The 23,128-nt window shown below is 31.8% G+C and overlaps 1 protein-coding gene across 1 annotated transcript in view; it reads right to left on the bottom strand.

Moving 5' to 3' along the window:
• The window catches only part of LOC130451104 (3-hydroxy-3-methylglutaryl-coenzyme A reductase), a 78,194-nt gene extending 56,857 nt beyond the window's left edge, over positions 1-21,337 (bottom strand). The window contains exon 1 of the mRNA XM_056789908.1: positions 21,273-21,337. The gene's annotated coding sequence lies outside the window, so the exon portion shown is untranslated. The remainder of the gene's footprint in view (positions 1-21,272) is intronic.
• Positions 21,338-23,128: the final 1,791 nt, after the last annotated feature.

Here is a 23,128-nt window from a genome sequence, read left to right as displayed (position 1 = left end):
CCAACATTGATAATTTGCAGTTTAAAATGAATTATTCATAAAAAATCTGATAGAAAAGATTTAAAAAAAATTATTTTCTAAATTTAGATAATTAGTTAATTAATATAAATCTATTTTATCGTAGACTAAACACAGTTTATTTTTGAAACTCGATCTTATTGTATATTATTCAGCTCACAAAATATGATTTCCTACTAAGATAACTTAGTCGTCGAAGTTGACAGAAATATCGAAAATAACGACGATAAATCACTATCCAAAGAAGGGCAAAAGGGCCTGTTGGATTAAAACTAATGACGTTATGTCATTCTATCGACTTATTTATGGAATATTTTTTAGATAACTATTAAATACCAGTTAAGTGTTTCAATTAAGACATAGTCCAGGATTCGAGCATGTTTATTTCACAAATTCAATTCAATTAGAAAATCAATTTCTGCAAAACTATTATTTCAATTTTTGTAAAATTAATATTTCTGCTGTTAATTTATCTTTCTTAGTTTTCATTATTTATTGGATAGACCTATTAACTGGAGCTTTGGTGATGATATTAGGCATGTGATAAACCTGTCTTCAGTCATCACATTCGTTAAAGCATCAGGACTTTTTATTACCAGGAAATTTCTAGCACTGTATTATAAATTCCCAAACGATTTGCAGTTGAAATAAATTTCGTAAATAAACACAAGGGAAATATCACACAGAATATCTCAAAATAGCAACGCATATTTTTTAGATGTATTAGATTGATAAGTTGAGTGATGTAAATTTAGTTTTATAATTTATTCGGGACTCACTCAAAGTCACATCTAATTCAGCCGAAAAGTACAAAAAATATGAAACAATTTACCGGTAACGCGGAAATCCCTCATAAAATTTTAATACAATTGATAATTTTTGACAATACACACTGTGCGGCTATTAAATAAAGAAACTGGTGATTTGAAACATTTTATTTTGATATTATGTATATTTATTTGTTATCACCTTCAATATGTACCTATCCTCTATCTCTACATCGCTCCGAGCGAATCTTCCATTGTTCGAAACAGTACAAGAAGTCTTTTTCTGTCAGTTCCTTCAGAAAGCGAACCGCTTTTCTTTGACAGCTTCAATAAATTCAAATACTGATTTCACCTTATTTGAAAAAGAATGTGGAAGACAACGGCAGTGATTTTAAATCTCCCAACTCTCCACATAGCACTGGAAAGAGAGACATAATCATAAAAACCCCGTTTCTAAAGAATGATCAACCTTGGAACATGCCTCAGAACGTTGCATCGAAAAAGTTGAGCTTTGAGAAAAATTTCACCTCAATAACAAACTGTAACAGCAAGTGGGATGAAAACATCATACAGAAATGCTATTAATTATATACGGATCTAAATAAGCAGACAGAACTGGCATAAATATAGGAGCCCAGAACTAAACACTCTAAAAGTTTGAGCAGCGCATCAAGCATTTCTCAATCAGAAATTTATGCATTTGAAAACTGTGTTCAGTTCAATCTAGAGAGGAGCTATCGCAAACAGGAGATCATCATCCTGTTCTCTAAGCTCCAATATCATAAAATCCAAACTCGTTTGGGATTGCTTAAAAGGACTGAGACTGGGAAACTATAACCAGAGTAGATCTGTTGAATGTATCCACCTTAGTAAAAACAATCTACAAATACTAATAGGAGTTCTAGTATGTAATGCAGAGCACTACACCTGGGAGCGTATGAAATAGAAGACGAAGATCTTTGGAAATTAAAGCCATCCCACATTTTAAACTTTTTAAAAGTAATGGAATTGATGGATCAATAGATCCTTTGGGTCGCAGTGTTTACAAGGCTCCAAAATCATACATACGTGAGGACTTGAATGCTGATGTTTAAATACATGAAAGATCTTGTTCCTCAGAAATGGATAATGCAAGTTACTACTAGACACTTTTAGAAAAATTGCCTACATCCAAGTGGTTAAAGAAATATTTATAGAATTAGCTCAAATCAAAAAAGTTCCATCCCGGTTCTATGAGAAAAGAACTGTATTCTTTGGACACAAATAAAATGGAAGTTGCAAGAAAGATGTTATGTTAAAAAACTGTATTATAAGTAATTACTACCTTCTCTCCAGATCATACTTATCGAATAGGACCTTTTCTGTAAGTTTCTCAGATCAGAAATCTAATTTATCTCCTATGAAATCTAGAGTCCCCCAAGGTAGGTCTTAGGGTCACTGTTTTTCCTTATATACACATCAGATATTCCAGTAGCCAACAATACTAAAAGGACTGATGATATAGTCGTTTTAGCTACAAACGACGCCTCACTAACAGCTACTGAAGATTTACAAAATCATATCGACCTGCTTAATGAGTGGTACATCAAAATGTGAACTACGATCAACCCAGCTAAATCTGTGCGAATCACCTTCACCATGCGTCAAAATATATGCCCTCCAGTAACATACCTCGGTCTTCATCTAGATCAGCGACTTACCTGAGGCTAAAAGAAGGCAACTAGATATCAATGCTCGTCAAATGTACTGGCTCCTCAGACGGAAATCAAAATTGTCAATAACCAACAAATTGCTTATATACAAATCAATCTTAGAGCCGATATGGCTGTCCGGGATCTAACTCTGGGAATGCGCTAAACCTAGGCTATCAAAATAATACATTCCCTACGTCAAAAATGAGATTCAGCGTTTGGCCGTAATATATAATCAACAGAAGGCAAACCAAGACAACGAGCTTATAGAAGAAATATCCGCTAACGTCCCACGTATGGGAAGACTACGTGGAACTTGACTCCAAGATCTACTACAACTCTAAAAAATAGTACTAAGGAGCAGCATCAATGAATGCTTCCTTTTCAAGTCAAGTACAAACAACTAATTTACTTAATACTCACATGTGATTTAGATTGTAAATATGCAAATATGATAATAAAAAAAAATCCTCTTTTCAAATTTCGATATTCAGAATTATAGCGATGAATGAAATCACGGAAATAGTGTGTTCATAGAATGATTTAGATATAAGCGAATAGGTTTATCGGGTATGAACAGTTAGAAAAATTAGAAATAAGATTATAGTTCAATGTAATTATGTTTATATCTATAAAAAAATTCATTAATATAAAGTGATAAATTAATAATAATATGATAAGTACATTTTATAGCTTTTAGTCGAATAACTTTGATCATTTGATAGCTTTTCTTTCTTAGAGAAGAAACAAATGTAGGGAATTAAAATTGAACCTATTCATATCACTACCCCTTCATTCGTTTTAGTTACAATGGCAAAGAAATATTCATAAAAGCTAATGCGTTTCTATAGAAAAAACTATACTACAAACAATAATGAAAGGTTCTAAAAAATATTTATGACGATCATGACAAAATGTTCAAAGCATTTCTTGAATAAATTTCGCATGTAATTTATATTCAGATCGGTCCGTGTTACAAATTGTGATGAAGTAATTGTTAAAAACAATTGAATAGTATATTATAATTTTTCCAGGAAGGATGCGTTAATAATAATGAAGGAACGAATTTAAGGCTCGCATGTCATAGAGAGAAGTCCGAGAAAATTTAACATAATGTTGGGTTTTCCCATGTAACTCACAATGATTTTATTTAAGAGGAAGACCTGCCTATTATACAGAATTTGTATTAGTACAAACATAAATCATTATTTGACATCTATTTTAAGTACACAAAAAAATTTTGCAAATTACAAAACTGTGAATCAGCTACTTCCACGTATTTAAGCGAAAATATTTTATTACTCAACATATTCTCCTCTTAATTGGATACATTTATTACAGCGAACCTGCAACGTCTCTAGACCTTTCAAAAAAAATGTTTCTTCTTGGTCTGCAAACCAGATCTCCACAGCTTTTATTACCTCCTTGTTGGAAGAAAATTTACAGTTGGGGAAAGAGATGATAGTCGAACGGAGCCAAATCTGGTGAATAAGGGGTGTTCTAGTAATTCAAACACTAAATCACGAATTTTTTGCATGGCAACATGAGATTTGTGTGCAAGGGCGTTGTCCTGCAAAAACAAAACACTTTCGGATAGCTTTCCGCGTCTTTTCTCTTTAATTTTTTCCCGTAGAGTGGTCAGTAATGCCGAATAGTAATCTCCAGTTATTGTTCTTCCCTTATTCAAAAAATCAATCATGATTACTCCATGGCAATCCCAGCAGCAGATTTTTGGACACGAAACTTCTCAGGTCTTGGAGAACCAGAGTGTCGCCATTCCATCGATTGTTGCTTTGTTGGGGGATCGTAGAAATGTACCCAAATATTATCCATAGTAACAACTCGGTTTAAGAAGTCTACATCGTTTTCAAATCGAGCACAGATCGAACGCGATGCTTCTACCCTTGCACGCTTTTGGTCAACAATCAAACATTTGGGGATCCATTTTGCAGCAATTTTTCTCATGTCCAAATTGACGTGAACTATATGATGTATGCGTTCTTATGAAATATTCAGTGCTTCAGATCAGATCCGTTTTAGCCCAATTCGACGGTCTGATAAAATCATGTCAAGAACTGCATCGATATTTTCGGGGACTGACACAGAAACTGGCCTTCCCGATCGGTCATCATCTTCAATGGAAAATTTACCTCTTTTGAAGCTTGCAGTCCAATTTTTCAAAGGACATTTATCGTCAAGAGTATTAAGCATATCTTCGTGAATCTGCTTACCTCTTAACCCTTTTAAATACAGGTACTTGATGATGGCTCGATACTTCAATTGGACATCCAACTGGTCTAGGCTAATTAGATATCAATACATCATCGTAAATAACAAATTTTGTTATACGAAAGATCAATCAAGCTTGGGCGTTACTATAACGTGGTATATTTGTGGTATTCCTCCCATCTCTATTATATTTCTTGTTAAATATGTTCATTTAGAGTTTAGATCAACCTCATAATATATATATGTCTAGATTTTAAAGATGGGTTGTTATTCTGATAGCCTTATTGACTGACGATATTTTTTCGAGAAACTTGTATTTATAAGTATTTTTTTTTTATTTAATGAGAAACTGCAAAATTCTTTCGCATAAAATAATATCATATTAACAATATTAACTCTATGAATAAAGCACCAATCAGATGCGAGTAGAGAATATGAGAGAGAATATAAATAAAGAATGGTATGCCGATGTTCTTTATCTCTTTTCCAATAGACCAATTCAAATTGGCATGTCTATTTCTTACCGGATTTTATTTTAATTAAAAAACAAAAAAAACACTAGAATGTGATATGGAGACTCTGTTACTAACCTCTCATATTAAAATTGATAATTATTGGTCTCGAAATTGAGATTTATTTACAAAAAAACTATAACAGAAACATGCATTAGTTTAAATCCGCGAAGAAATATCGAATGTGGATGTTCTTTTATTTGATAAATGTTCCAATGAAAATAATATATCGAGAATGCTCCTCGTATAATTCCGATAAATAAATAAAACATAAATTTAATCGATTCAAATATTATTCAACACTACAGTTATGAAACTATATATAACTGAAAAAGAAAGTTAGTAGTTGTTAAAATTATATACATAAACAAATGATCAAAACAAGTTTGGAATTAATTATAAATTCAAACATAGAAATCTGTTACGATAATATACGATGTACTCTAATTTCTTAAAAGCGTTTTCAAAGCTATATATACTGAATGACTAAACCTGTATCGATCAGTTTCTACTTTTGATTTAGGCCTAGCAAAAATGTAAGTTGTTGGTTGTTTTGTGTGAGAAGTCAATTATGGGGAAAATATATCTCTGTCCAGTTACTTATTTATCATTGGCATATTTGAATATTCAAAATTTTGGACGCAAAGTACCATACTAAAAATTTCAGGGTTTTGCATTTATGATGAGCATTTATTACTTTACGCTCTTTCCAAATAGAGTATAATAGAGCATATCATGCAAATAAAATGTTCAAAAGCAAAATACTGAATGAATATTTACAAAGCAATATACGGCGCAGAAACAATGACAATGACAGAAATTAAAGAACAATATGAGGATTAAGAATAAATAGAGATAACGTATGAATTATGGAATAAAAGCGGAACTTGGAGAGGAATACATAATTAAGAGAATGAAAATACAAAGAATGAAAAGGTTAGAGCATTTGAAAAGAGCATGTGAAGTCGCAGTAGTCTTGTCATTACACAAAGGGACACAGAAATTAGAAGAAGGAGAAGGCCCAGATCAAAATTGTGAAGACCTGAATAGAATGGGAAAAAACACAAGACAGAACCGCATGGAGAATAATACAATAATGATAAGAAGAGACAATGTTCAAACCACAACTTTTTTGTGTGCGTTTGAATATGGACTTTTCTCATCTAGCGTGGATTCTGATCCGTTAAATATTTACAATTTAGTAGCTTTACATAAACGTCAACAGAAAACTAGAATGTTGCTTAATTGATCCATAATTTGTTCACAAAGCTCCAATCTTCTATCATGATCATATTCCTGGAGGAAGGATACAACACCTGATGCAACACCTTTTGATAGTACGAGTAGTACAAGTGCTGCTTGTTCTGTATTGCGCATCTCGATTTCTCTCTCAAAAAAATGCATTTTGTGTCTCAAAAAACGGTGCAAATGAGTTTTCGAGGTGTCAAGATTTGGTTGGCCTCAACTTTAGTTGGAGACGTAGTTTACCAAACGTCTTTCAATAACAATTTCAAAAACAAGTGTTCCTGAGATTTGCAGAAATTCCATATCAAAAGCACTAATTATAAGCACAAGTGGAGGCATTTTCAATGAAGGATGGGGTCATAAAGAAGCACTACAAAGAACACGATCTGAAAATGACGAAAATTTTTTTGCTTGAGCGAGAGTAACTGCAATAGTAACGTTGCCGTTAATACAAATGAAAATTGAGCTTAATTTGTGAATATACCTCGTATTATCAAAGTTCTGTTATTTACTTATTATTTATTATAATTACAAAGGGATCTCCAACAATCAGCAAATACTACTGACCAAATAGCATCTTATTTTTTCCTTCTATATCATCAATTAGTCAGTATTCTAAAAATTGTAAAAATGGAATTATATCAACAGTGCGAATTTATTTACCTCTTATAAATTACCGCTCATATACTGCTTATTTCAATATCATTGTTATTTAAGCTTTTCAACGAAAATGTATTAATAAATGCGTGAATAAATGTTCCAATAAAAAAATATTTTCATTACCACTCGCACATTTTCAGTTTTGGAAATACCGAATATCAAATTCACACTCAATTGAGCTTAACAAACGAAGATTAATCATGTTCATTGGCTTCATCACAAACGGACAAACCAATTTCGTTAGAAAATATTGAGTATCGTAAAAATATAAACAGATATAAAACTGGGCGCTACTTATATATACAGAATGGAATTTATTCTACATATAGGTAGGTGGTAAGTGGAAGCTGTTCCGACTAAGGAAGGTAGAATGATAACGATTTCTCTATCCTCCGAGGTTATATCTTGGTTCTGCGTATTCTCAAGCATGCATAAAGTGCCTCAAACGAGAAAGAAAATAAATATTGTAACGTAGGGACGTTTTTTCCTATACCAACTGTCCATATAGGAGTATTACATATATGAGAAAGGACAACGATTCTGTTCTGTGCCCATGCATAACCTACAAAACAGATTCATTGCAAATTTGTCCTTTAACCAGAAAACCAGAATATAAGGGTGTGGTGACAAAAAATTCATGCAAACTGTTTGTTTAATCAAAAACGTTCAATTGGCCTCGATTGAGGGACATTAGGAATATTCATAGACTTCTAAATTATTCAGCTCTGGGAAAGCCCCCACAACGTCACTTGTATAATGAGCAAATCAATAATGTTTCACACACATTATATGTTAATAAACTGTCATTTATGTCATATTATAGTATTCAAATTCCTGAAAGCTTATTCCTAAATCGAGAATCCATTTAATCAAATTCCTCCAATATTAGATTAAATCTGAAGCAAATCCAATTAAATTTTTTCTGAGAGTTTGACTAGCATCGAAGATACCAACATTATTTTCAAAATAGTGTTATGCTGTTCCTTTTCCTGCAATGACTTATCTTTTTGTAAACATAAAGTATTACTTCCTGTTTACATTACAAAGAAATTGGAGGGAGTCAGATCAGGTGAATGTAATGGATGAGGCGATAAATCATAATGTAGTTCGGCAACAATAGCGAACGAGCAGATCGAAACTTTATTCTTCAACAAATGTGTTCGTTTTTTATTAAGCCGGAATCAAAATCTGTTAGTAAATCATCATAATATTGGCCAGTCCATATTTGGAACCCCAAATCACTATGGCCATGACCATATCGGAAAAATTGTTTTCTTTTTCTTAGGAGCACGATAAACGAGATCATGTGGACCTTTTTCACATTCTAGCACAAGCTTCATGGCTCTGCTGTCTGAGCATATTGAAATAACTATGTTTCTATGACGTCGATTGAGTAGCGCATCCTACATTCCATCACAGGGAAGATTTCTGTTTGAAAGAAGATGACATGTACTCCAAACGAAAAAAATTCACTTATTTTGGGACGTCAGAAGTTAAGCCATAACTCCAAAGAGCCATCAGTGTACTAGTTTTCTCCTTCATTTAGTATTGCGTTCATTTTTCTCTTTCAGTAATGTATGCCCCAAAGCACTAAACATTAACCTGCAGCCTGGGTCTAGATTTTCGCATTGCCAGTTGCTCCATTCTTCAAATTTGTTGAGAACAATTACTCTATAATCGTATGAAATTAAGGTTATGGACAATCATAGGTTAAATGTGGTTTTTACGAATTTTATTTTATGACAAACTGCATACTAAAATCATCTCTGGAATCACACTTACATTATAAATCATAATATTGTTTATAAAAAGTAATATTTCGACTATACGTGGGTTGCTACTTAAGTTTTGAGATATGCCATCTTGACATTTTTAATGGAGAACATACTCTGAACGTGTGCTATTGACTTGTTTACAGATACTTAGACGGAGATTAAACCAACAGCACCATGAAGCACCATCTTCATCCATCGTGTTTCGCTGGTTTTTTTAATTCAATAGTGGTGATATCTCGCTACAGGATGAATTTCGTGAAGGTCGCTCAAAATCGGCTGTTGTGCCAGAAAACATCGATGCTGTGCATAAACTAATATTGAAAGATCGTCAAACTAAACATCGATCGACTGTATAGGTCTTTCAAGATGACTTAAATCCATCAAAAGTTGTTCGCTCTCGAAGCACTTCGAAGCAAATGGTCGGCTTTTTTTCGGAATATGTGACCACCGTTCCATTAGAGCAACGTAGAAGGATCAATTCTGAATGGTACACCAGCATTTGTTTGCCAGAAGTGTTCGAAAAAATCAGGGAAACCAATCGCAGAAGACGAATCATTCTCCACCAAGACAATGCGAGCTCCCACACATCAGTTAAAACAAAAACATTTTTGAACAGTCAAAACATCGAATTGATCCGCAGTACAGTCCTTGTTTGGCACCCAATGATTTCCTCTTATTCCCGCAGATCAGAAGCCATATCCAATTATAAATTTGGTTTTTCTTTGTCTATATCCAAACTTAAGTAGCAACCCTCGTATTAGAAATATTAGTAAATTTGGAATAGTGTCTTGTTTATTACAGAATATGAATTTGATAACACAGTTAAAGTCTGCGAAAATCAATGTAAAATTATACACTTGACCTCAGAGAAAGTGATTTCATCGTTACGTAAGATTCTGGTAATTTTAGGTAGGACATAATTATGTGAAATGAAGTTGGTTTATGGTGTTTAAGACATACCCAATAAAAAATTTTTTAATGATCATAACGTTTTACTTTTTAAAACATTCGCATTTCTACTTATTCGGACCTTATTCTTTGAAAACAAATAGAAAGTATAATAGTAACAATTTGACATTTTAATGGAGAGTTTATCTTTTAAAAAAAGATTAAACTGAAAATAGTTGATGTGGAAGATACTGAAGAAATAAAATTTTAACTGATCAACTAGCGTTTAATGACAGTTGCTGTTATGATAATTATTTTAAGTTATAATTGGAGTAAATAATTTTCTACTGCGAAAAGTATTCGCATTTTACGAATAAAAAGCAGACTACTCAAATCTACGGAAACTTACTATTGACGTGATGGAAGCTTCTACACAGCAGTTATTTCAGGTCGACAAGGGAATCTTATGACGACAACGCAATAGGCTATTTCCAAATCAAAAGAAATGGAGTCCCGCCAATGCTAATAAAGTTTCTTTATCTAAAAGGTAGCTAAACTAAACAGATTATTATGAGACCACATTCCAGTATTATTTGGTATTTAAAACAAACAATAAATTGAGAGTTGAAAAAAAGTCGAAAAAGAATACAATTCCGAAAAAATATTCGATTGGGACGATTGGGAAAGACGTGTTTTTTAGCGTAGGTTTATATAAACTACCTGATTGTTCTATAAGTTTTGTCGTTCGATTAGAAAAAACAATTTTATGTCATAAAAGAGATTTTATAATTCATGAACGTCAATACGAGGGATCTAAAATAGGCCAAAAAGTGTCACTGATTAGGTTTCAGTTTGTAAAGGCTACTTGACATGATGCAAGATAACGTGCAATGCAATGCAACACGCAATATTTTTTGATAAAAAGCATACGCAACTGATTTTTTCATGCAAGATCTCGCACTTGCAATTTTATCGATTTTATGACATTTTTATTTTCTTCGGGAGTTTTTTTAATCTTTCTTCATCCATTCTCAACTAATTTTTCCATGTTTTCGCGTCTAATTATCTAGATAAACTGTCCATCAGACTCCAAAAGCCAGATATAATTATTGCCAGTGCTTGAGGTTAGGAAATTGTTTACTTTTATTTTTGGAATTTTGATTTGTGGCAACCATGATGCAATGGTAAGACTTGCAAAATGTGAAACACGGCGTGGAATATTCCTATTTATAATATTTTGATCTTGCAAGCGGCCTTTAAATCGGTTGCTCGGTTTTATGCAATTTCTCTCTTCTGTCAATATATTGCGGCTAGAATCCCTGTCGCTTAATCAAAGATCCTGCTTCGTTACGTTTTATAGGCATCCTCTTCATGTATCTTCTTGTAAGACCACTCATACTTCTACTGGTCGAATTGAAGATCAAAACCGAATACATGAAACTTGACATGCGTTCAACAAGATGTAGTGCCACTTTGGGAAAACTGAAATGACGCACCTAATAGTGACATCTCTTATTGAAAGATAGAAGCCATGGTTTACGTAAAGAAACTCATAAGTTATTATCAAACTTCAAATACCTCTTTTGACCCGACTAATAATAAACAAAAGAAAATGAAAAGATAAAACCGTTCACCATAACAATAGATCTGAGAACACTATTTTATGTGACAATGTTATTTATGACTGGAACATAAACTTTTATTAAATTTATGACCAACTAATTTAAGTCAGGGTATATAAGTAAATAAAGGATATAAAATGAGGTATACTTGTCACACATTTAAAATACGTCACGCTTCACTGTCATTTTTGATGTATCTTCAAGTTTTACTTTGTTTTACAGTTTTCTTATTTCAAGAAAATGGAAATTTGAATAACTGTACCATAAAATTTTCAATTTGGGTGAATTGTTAATTAATTAATTGTTGAATTTGATTTGAAGGGTATAAAATTATTGAAAATATCCTAATTTTTATAAATATCTCAAAAACATGGAAAGTTATCAAAAAATCTTCTTCTTAATTAATTATACCTACAAATTCTCACGAGTAATATTTAAGAAATTAATTAATTAATTAAAATTTAAGAAAAAATGCGTTTTAAATAAATGTGGTACCCCTGGAAGCATTATATTTAAATTTTGCTTCGAAATATACAAATTTTAAAATAAAAACTTATATAAACGTACTCACAATGGATGTAACTTTTGATTCTGATACTATATATTGATTAAAAATATCATTTTAGCTACAATAATTAATTAAAATAATAATTTCCACGTGAAAATTAATATTTTTATCGATCATCCTTTTTACTTTTTCTTGGTTAGCATTAAGAAAAATTCTTTTTCAGAATAGATGGACATCCCGATTTTGTTTCGTTTGCCCCCCAGCCCCCTGCAAAGTTAGAATAATTCTACTAAATATCTCCGAAAATCTTGTTTATAGAAAAGTACATTTTTACGTAAACCTATTTTTTTATATCATGACCTAAAATATCTCGACAGGAATCAAATTGATTAACATCACCTAACCTAATCTTCTCCAAGGGTGTAAGTTTGTGACAGTGATCCCCCCTCACCTTAACTGACGAACATTCCGAAAAAAATATGTCAAAACTTTTTTTGTATAACTTTTTGTAATCTTTATTTTTTGTTTGACACTTTTTTTCATAAAATCAATATTTTCGGAGATATTTAGCCGAATGGCATGTTACGGTTTTATTCAAACAATTCGAATATTTTTTTGTTCACGTATTGTGGTACAGTAGTCACTTTGGATTTATTTATTCTAACTTTTGAGTTTTTGAAGAAATTAATTTGTTATCGATCTCCCACTCTAATCGAGAAATTAACTAAAACCTCGGAATGTATTCTAAATCGTCCTCTATCTATTTACACTTCAAGCAAAAATAAATTTTAATAAATTTGTGGTGATTTTATTCTTTATATTTACTGGTTAGTTTTTGTTTGCTTTTTTTTGATGGTTGCAGCTCTTAAATGGATTCCCCGATGTTAGAGTTGAGGCTGAGTTTGTAGTCTGGTGGTTGTTGTGGAAACCCCCAACCTGGCAGCTGTAGAAATGCGCGAAAAAAATATAATGAGGAAGGAAACGCGAACACAGATGGAAATTACGGAAGAAAGAACGAGTAGGTAGAACAGATTTGAACAAAAGGAGTTTACGCTCTAAAATATGAAAAACTGAATTTATATTTTTTCCCGGAGTTCTACAGCTGCCAGAGTTGGGAATTAATAAAATATGTGCGAAACTACGTGATTTTATGCAGAAAAACTAAACACTGAAAAGAATGTTAATAATTTATTTTTATCATAATATATGTACAGAATTTCATCATTTCAAAAGCTAAAAGTTGTTTTTTTTGTCATATTGGGACAGAGTTTGAAATTATCAAATAACCTTCGTATACATTTGATACTACCTCTATTAAGATAAAATCGATAAAAGACAATTTGGATTATAGAAAAAGTTTTGTTATAAAAATAGAATCTACGATCTTTCAAAATGAGCTTAGCGTCCCACACACCAAACACAAATATTTTTAAAAAATTTCCGATAATTGAAAGTAAATAAAAATCACGCGCAACTTTCCCCAAACATTTCCCGATTTCCGGAGATTCGACGACGCGTTTTGAATTAAAATATCTGAATCATATGCAGCAATAAATTTCATATAATTACTGATTCACCATTTCACTAACTCAACTCTCACATCCGTCTAAGTTCTTCACCATTTAAAATTTTAGAGATGGCCAGGAGAGTTCATTGTACTAATACATCAATAAATGCTTATTTTTTTACGGTGAGATGGATTTTTTAGAGTCAAGTACCATTAGAGAGAAAACAAATCAATAGTACGCTTGTAAATAAATGGTTATGGGAAATTTAATTATAAACATTCGATTCGAACATATGCAAGGTAAGTTTATAGTACGGGGGTACGTTGTTAATTCAACAGTTATTGAAGAAAATACGAGTATGCAAGCAAGAATGTCTAACTGAAAAAAAAAGCGAGGGGGAAAGAAATTTTTTATGTGCTTATTTAACTACAATCAAGTTTTCGAATCACTGTTTTAACTCCAAAATACTAGGTTTGATCGTAAAAGCGGCTGTAGTTTTTTTTTATGATTTACGGTAACAAAAAATTCCATAGTTTAAGAACTAGAATTGCCAGGATGAAAATCTGCCTACTTTTTTAGATTTATTGAATATCAGCAATGATTTTTGGCAAAAAAATATTTGTGTACCATCGGGTACAAACGCTACACAACTGGTCATCAAAGAAAAAGGTATCTTTTTGCGAATAGCTTGATTTGACTCATCTGGATAGACTTACGTGATTTCCATTCTATTATTCCCATAAATCCTGAGTAGATTTTTTACCTTGGTGCAACTTTAGCAACTTGGTCAAGTTATACGGAATCCAACAGAAATAATTCTTTTTACGGCAAAATGGTCGTGTGTTATCTTGTCGATAGTAGTCAAACTAATGCCCAAAGATATCTCAATCTTACCATATATTATAAGGACTTTTCGAAAACTATGATCAGGTTAACCCGATCATGATTTAAACGTTTGGAAACTGACCCGGATCACGTTCATTGTTGTTCGGGAACTGATCGAGTTGATCACGTCGTAGTCATATGATAAGATCCTTTCTGCTCTGGTATATCGTGGATAAATACGATCAACTGATGGGTTGTTTCATTCGTCTATGGATATGAGCTTCAAAAATAATTCATTCCCTTCAAATAGTTGTCTAATTTGCACCGTAGTTTGTATACTTCTTGGCATCTCAGTATAAAAATAGCTTATTAGTATTAAACTTTAGTGCAGAGTCCGTGCTAGTTTATGAATAGTCAATAACTGCTCAATAACAATCATTAAATATCTAAATCAAAAGTTTTTGATTTTTATATTTGAAAATTCCACCGAAGATTGAACGCGACGTTCGGAGATTATAAGCTGGTTCTAGTGGTTGAGATCCACAATCCTGACCTCAGATCATAGTAAATTGGAATCGTGTGCTAATCAGTTGAAGCATACTACAAATTTTTTCAGCACAACGACAAATTTTGGACAGATTTTGTCCTAAAGCAACAACAACGGATAAATTTGTGTTTATATTCTCATTTGAAAGCATTTGGTTTGGAAATGAAAAAGTGAAGAAGAATTCTTAATAAGAAGCCAATCAGATCTATCAATTCCTTTTTGGCTCAGATATTCAAAATGACAAAAGTACAACCATTCCTGGAGTGAAACTAATGTGCTGGCACGAAAATGACGAGCATAAAGATCTGCATTGTCTTCCACAAAAACAATGTACGCTATCATGTTGTTTGCGAATCCACTTTTCATAACGAATAGGATCTGTCTTCGACACCCACCATATTTGTTTGTCTCAATAGTTCCAAAAATGACAATGACAAGAAAACAAATTAGACATATAGGAGATGATATCAGGAGAAATAGAGAAGAAAGACATATGGGGAAGAAGCAAAAACCAAGGTCTAAGGAGCAAGCATGGTGAACAGGAAATTAGCAAAATTAGAAGATTCAGAAGACCAAACAATTCATATATGAACTTCACAAAAAGATGTCTTGTTCCATAAAGTAAAAATCTCGGCACGGTTTTGCGTCTCACAGAACTATACAATCATAAATACCGAAGAAAAAATTCACAGTTAAATAATATAAACAAATCAGTTAATATTAAAGGAATGATTATGGGGTAGGCAAAAACTTTTGGCTGGTAGTGTGTATATAAATGATAACGCATAGTTTTCTCAATTGTAATTTTTTCCTTTTTAAATTAAAAAAAAATCTTCGGAACGACTCATTTATACGACTACCAAACAAACCAAAATAGATGAAATTTTAATTTTCAATCTTGAAGTTGAGGTCGGAAACTTTTCAAACAACGTATTTGTTATTATTTACTGAGGTACTTTATCTAATGATAAGAACGTCTAATTGACAGTAACAATACAAGGTTCATTTACATTTTCAAGTAGATATATTCGTGTTTGCAACATTGAACAAAACTAATAAAGCGCATAAAATTTTAGTAGGGTACTAGAGTAATAAGTTACTTCTGGTTTATTTCTAGTCACGGAATATACATTCAAAATTTAAGTATCGGAAGATAAGTAGACGATGGCTTAAGGATTACACTGCGTGGGCACGAGTTAAGGATGATAGGTTTCCCTATCGTTTATTCAAATTAGATTAACAGAACAGAGACAAGGGGAATGTAGAAATATTAATAACCACAATATAATACCTACAGAACTGCATTCTCCAAGATTTATTTATACAGGGAGTTTTAATAACATCCTAGCAAATATGATCGATTATAATAACCGTACAAAATTTTGAACCAGTTTTGTTTCGTCTCACAAGATGAGAAATTACTATTAATGCTTATAAAGCATTAGTCTTAATGAAAACTAATAATAATCAATTAATAAAACATAGTGAGGCAAGTACGTTGAGGACGACTAAATCATTACTTTCAGTACCTTCTTCTTTTCCAATTTGAGGAATAATTGGGATCATTGTAATGCTGGAAGATAAATTTTCTGCCGATTAAGCGCTGGCCAGAACGTACTACATTTTCCATTAATATATATTTATAGCCTTCTTTTTCCTAGTGCAAAAACATCCCCCTCTTAGACCGAAAAACCTTAAACTTCAACTCATAATAAAACTATCTCCAAGTGTTCATGCATCCAACTAGTTTTGTTATTTACTTTTATTGTGTTTAAAAAACAGAGTACCTATCTAATTGGTCTTACAAAATTTTAATATTAAGAAGGGGTGCAATGCCTAAAACACGTATTTGGCTAGCCTCATTATCGTTGTACTTATTGCCCAAAGACGCAATCAAAAATCGTGAAGCAAGTTTTCGCGATGAACTTCATTCATACTCATTTATTTTATACCAAAGTAAGTTTTGTCATCAAAATATTATGAATTATTAACATAAATTTGGAAAAAAAATGAAAAAAATCCAGCTTCGAAAATTTTTTCGCTTCTCCTCAATTTTAAGTTGTTCGCCGAAAATAGGGGTGTTGTCTCATCTCAAATATTTTTCCGTAATTGAAAAAATTCATGCTGATTATTACAAAACAGAAAAATCAGTTTTTTGTCATTTTCTCGCTAACTTATTTTTTGAAAAATATAAACAATGAAATTTTTAGATTTTTTCTTATTATCTACAACTTTTCTATGAAACAATTTTCTCTAAGAGGTCTCGTTTCGCCATAAATAACGTAAAACGGTTTACATCCCTTAAATAGTACCTCACTTTTTGGGTTGTTTATGACTACTACTAATTATTCATCTCAAAAAGGTAACGGCCGTAGTCTAAACAGTCTACTTACTATTTCAGAATTCGAGGAAAAGATATAACTAGATGAAGGACAAAAAAGTATAGTACAAAACATTTTTCTATGTGGACAGTGTTGTGTTTGGAGTAAGGGATGCTAAGCCAGATGGCTTCGAAAATCAAGATCGGAGAATATGTTTCATTTAATCTTTAATACACGATTAGCTGAAAATAATTATGGAAAAAATTCTACTTCCGATAAAATAGGATTCAACGTATTTGTATATGAGTGTAAACCCCCAAAAAACATACGAGGTGTTGGTGAAAACATCTATTTCATTAAAAATAAAATGAAATTTGAAAGTACTACCAAGTTGAATTCATGACTCGAAATATGTCTGGAAGGATCTTTCGAAATGTTTTTCTTCTGATCTAGCCTTCTTGGTGTCAAAATAATGTAAAACGTTTCTCATAGCATATTTTTGATCATCTGGAAGAACTATAAATCGCTTAATCTGTGGTGGACAACAGGCGACTGGCTGCAGGCTATTGTAATAAATAATCCTCCTAGCCAAACTGAGTTCTTTTCTTTTAGTCTTTTCCTAACATTAAAGCCAAAAATCCTAACAATTACTTAGATTCCTACTAGTATACTTTCTGTTTCTTAATACTTGTTGTCGTGGAAAGAATTCATCAATTTGAATTGTAGCTATTAATGTTTTCTATCATTCAATTAATTTTTGATTGATTAAGTCATATGATAGGATCCTTTCTACCCTGGTCGACCAGTAAATGCAATCAACTGACGAGTTTTTGTACTTTTAGGCATTACCTTTATGCAAATACTTGATAACTGCTCAATAACAATTATTGAACATCTAAAATCTATTATAAACTAAACTTATAAATTAAATAAATATCACAAAGAAAATAATAAAAAACAAAAGTTCTTCTAGATGATGTTTTGAATTTGAAATTTGAACCGAAAATTGAACGCGACGTTCGGAAACTGTGATCTAAATCTCGTTCTAATCCTATAATAACGTAAGTCACCTAAAATTGTTGTTATTTGGGAATATTTTTTAATAATAAAAATAAATCTAAATATAAGTGGTGAACCTAACTAAAAATAACTCCAAATATGATTAATTCAAATTAGATAGTTTAAATTTGATATTAGATATTCAAAGACAACTAAATTTGTGCAACTGAAGTCCTTGGTTTCTATTTACTATTTCAATATAATAAAAAAAGATTGCTATTTCGAAATATAAGTCCTATTATGTGAAATAAACATCCATATTAGTTTATTTATACTTCAATCGTTTTGTTCAAGAGCCAAAACTTCATAATCCAAATACAAAAATCGAAAAATTACAGTAATAGGTGACCAACAAAAAGTTTATAGATGTGGCTATTATGGAATCAAAGACGATATAAATAGGTTCGACTTGACCAACCAACAATGGTTGATTTTAATATTTATCATCGTTAATTTCTAGAGCATTAAGAAGATTACAAAAGACGGAAAGAAATCAAACCGCCAGGTCAGGGCTGTTAACGTGTAACTGATGAAAATTAGTGCTAAGGCAAAGGTTTGTTACGTTTACATCGTTTCATCAAATTTGTGTGTGGCATCAAAGAAGACTTAGTTCAAGACTTAGACTCAGTATACAACCATGGTAAATGGATAATAATACTATAGAGTGGTATTAATGTGGAATCCAAGTAATGAATCTAAATCTTCTGTCGTCTCTGTCCAACCAGGAGCTATTGTGATATTACTTCTGGTTGGTAGGTTTATCCGTGAATGATGTTACATTTCTATTATGATATCGTGCCTAAGAATTCTCTCTGTATAGGTAGCAATCAGTTGCCAACAACAACATGCATAACCTGGACGATATTATAAGGATTTATGCTGCCAACAGTCTCCTCTACCTCCTTCCTCAAACCCCTCCAGTGGTTACACACGAAGAACGTGTGTTTGGCATCATCCACAATACGTATACTCAGGTGTACTTTCTTTATTTTGTGAAGTTACCGTCTGAAGTAGCCGTGTTCTGTCAAAAGTTGGGAAATGTTGAAATTCAATTCTCCAAACTTTCTTTCAGCCGCTCACCGCTTGAGAGTCGCCAATGTGAACGTACACTTCCGCTCGAACGATCCAAGGAAATTATTCTCGCCCCCACTAGGACATCTTGTACAGAGATAGTTCCGTAGGAGCTGGCGATTCTCATTCCACCTTGTCCATCGTCATCGGTTTGCCCCATAAAGAAGAATTGAGTAAGTTGTCGACATCAGCAGCTTTCGTTTCCTGGCCGTGGTTCGTTAATATTTGCCATTAAGCGGCTCAAAAATGCTGTCCTCTCGGCCGCTTAATAAGCTGTCTTCCGTATGTAGAACCAGAAATATATCTTCATATCTAAGGTCATTCCCAAACACTTTATTCCGCGTCTAGACTCTATTTCGTCTGTCTCGATATTAATGGGCAGTCTTGTCTGTATCCGTTTCCTTGTGAGAAAAATCAACTCAATTTTTCTCCTTAACGAGTTGTAGTCCGTGATCTATCATCCATCCCATTGATGGAGATCTTAATGTTAACAGATAGATTGTTAATTTATTAGAATCACAAGTTATACCTTTCGTTTCCTTTGTTGAAGAAAATTATTACTTTCTCCTTGGACAATGTTAGACTGTATAGGAAAAAATCTATAATCATCTTGAAGAGATTGAAATCCATCAACAGAATAATTCCATGCGGCACAATCTTCAATATCTAGAGCATTAAGAGGGTTACCAGTGACGGAAAACTTGAGAAACCAGCAATGGTGGATTTAATGTTAGAGTTTAGGGTACCTCTATAACAATGGTCGACGTGTGCCACTATACAGAAGGTGTAGGTAATAATGCATGGTATATGTACAATAAATAGTGTAGGATGGTATAATTGGCGATGATCATTTGGAGAGATATTAATGATGACAAGAGGAAATTGTCACTTTCTGCATGGAAAATGTTACACCCTATAGAGAAAACTCAAAAATTGTCGAAATCCAGGCAAACAGCCCTCATCTCAACATAATAGAGAAAATTTAAGATAGTTTATAGAATCATACATGCAATTCTCATCATTGGAATGAGATCAGAAACGAGATAACATGTCTGCCCAGATGAAAAAAAATCCTCTGTATCCATTGTTTTTTGTTTAGTATCTGTATTTTCGTAATGGTTGAAATTGAAAAAACAATAAATTAATTTCATATTTATACACTGAACGGGCTATTAAAATTCATTATAATATTTTAAAAAATTGAAAAATCGAAATATTTTCATTTATCTGGAAGCAGTAGTTTTAATAATAGGTTTAATCTTTAGTTAATCTGTTTGTCGTTGAAAGTATTTTTTATTCGAATTGTAGGTATAAAATAAAATAAATTCCATTTTACTTTTCATAACTTAACTTCGTTCTTTGTTTGTGAGAGTGAATACGTAATGTCACAACAAAATTTTGAATTAGATTTTGAGATATTTAAACCACTTAAATATTTTTCATATTCAAAAACTCAATTTAAATGATGGATTTTTGATTTATTCAAATTTGATTAAAAAGCTCACAATAATTAAAATAACCACGATAACATACATTTTATTCTTGAAATTGAGTCTTTTATATTTGACACTTGATTTTAAATATCTTATGTTTAGTTGTAATTTAACTTAAATACCTTTTTTTACTAAATTTGCATGATATTCTTTTTATTTATTATATTTATATTTTTATAATTGAAAATTATTTAAAAACTTTAAGACAAGAGGTGTTTTAAAAAATGGTCAAAATGGTCAATGGTCATACGACACATTTTTGACAAACTTTTTGTTATATTTTGAACAGATAAAACCATTAAAAAATCTTATAAACGAAAACGTTTAGAGAAAATATAATAACTACAAGGCTATTGAATTGCTTAATATCAATAATTTTCCAAATATTGACAGAGATAAGTCAAATAATTTGTTTCAAATATGTATGATCAGCGATTCAAAAATCACAGAAACCATTATTTTTTCAGCGCTATTACGAAATAAATATTGCCAAAGAAGCATAAATCTTCATAAATATTTTTGAAATAACTCACCAGACGTCGCCTAAAAAGTTAACTGAAACAAATTTCACTCCACGAGATTTTCAGCCGTAACAGCAAAGCCCGCGCGCTGCTCACAAAGTTCCAGTGAACACTGAAAGTGAATTCTAATCAAACAATTTGTTCTCACCGATATTGCAGGCATCCCAATGTTGCGTTTTGTAGACCGCTTTAAATTCCTTTTCGATACTTTTAAAATGTTCAGTAGAAGGAAACCAACCGAAAATGTAAAATGAGCATACATTTCAATCCAATACAAAATGGCAGTTAATATTTAAAGACACACAACGGTAATTAGAGTAGTAGACCAAGGCTTTAGAAATGAAAGAAAATAGTAATAGGATGATACCCATTGGAAAAGAGAAAAGAGAATATAACAGAAAATGCAAGAAAAAATAATTTACGGATAATCTGAGGTCGGGTAATGGAGGCAGGGGGAGTTTTTAAAGTTGAAAAACGGATTATCTCGATTTGCAGTAAAACTACTAAAAAAAGTTTAATATCAAAGATGTAGATCATTAAAAATTATATAAATTTCGTTATTAACATAACATCAAAATTTCTGGATTTTTATTTTTATCTATTTTAAAAAAATATATTATTTTACGAAATTCAGTGAAAACTTTTTATGTTCAAAAAAACCCCACGGACTTTTTTAATAAAACCGTTATTTTCAAGTTAGAATTTTCAATTGAAAACTAGCGGTCAAAATAACGAAAAAAATAGGCATTCTTAATGAAAAAAATTACAGGATGTTTGGGGCATTTCGTAAGAAAATAATTTTCTTTTAAAAGATTAAAATAAAAAAGCAAAAACTTCGTTATTTGAAGTTTTCACATAAATTTTAAGATTATTTGAAAAAAATGTGAATACAAAAGCTGTAGAATTTTTTATTACCTATAACTTTGCTAATCAACTTTTTCCATAGGACTTTTAGTTTTACCGCAAATCGAAATAAACCGTTTTTTATTCTTAAAAACTCTCCCCCATTCACTTCTCCACATCAGATCACCCGTAAACTATTTTTCCGTTCATTTTTATGATATTAACTCCCTTTTTTTAATAAGTTTCATCCTATTACTATAATTTTTTGGTTTCAAAACTAACATACCCAGGATTTTTAGTCAAATAAATTACCAGACATAGCTGCATTCTTGAATGTACATTCATGCTAAAGATATTCAAAGAATTTAGAGTTAAAATTGCTGAAACTAATTATATACTGCCTCAATAATATCTTTTTGAAAATATATGAAAAACATGATTGTCAATTGTGACGTTGTTGTAATACAAACCGAGATTTTTTTAAAGTAGTCACAATTTTCGAATTCACTTGACCGAACTATAAATTTGATTTGTTTGTTGCAAATACGTCAAAACAGAAGTAATTCATAGTAAATTTTGATCTCTACACTGTTTGGTCTTCTATGGGGTATTATTAATTATCTTTCATTCCCCAAATGAACTTCAACATTTTGAAAGATACACCAGTTGATTGGCCAGTCATAAATTGACATTATCTTGTACTAGCGACAAAAATGTGATGTTTATGTAAGTACAGACTAATAATTGTAATTACATTTTTAAGAATTTTTTTTATGTCACTATCGGCAAAAAACTCTTGAAATGATTTATCTTCTTTGAAAATTTACGTTATTACATTTATTTTATAAACACTACGAGTACTCACAGTGAATTCTATCTGTCCATAGGTTAGGAATATAAACAAATAGAACCACCATTTTAAATATGGCCGCGATTAATGACGTCATTTGCTGAGGGTACAAGTATGATAAACCACCCCACGGCGAACACCATGAAACTATGTACATAAACTATTGATATTACGA

This window comes from Diorhabda sublineata, chromosome X, assembly GCF_026230105.1.
Source record: "Diorhabda sublineata isolate icDioSubl1.1 chromosome X, icDioSubl1.1, whole genome shotgun sequence".
In the NCBI taxonomy this organism is placed as follows: Eukaryota; Metazoa; Arthropoda; class Insecta; order Coleoptera; family Chrysomelidae; genus Diorhabda; species Diorhabda sublineata.
This window is presented reverse-complemented; position numbering and strand designations above follow the sequence as displayed.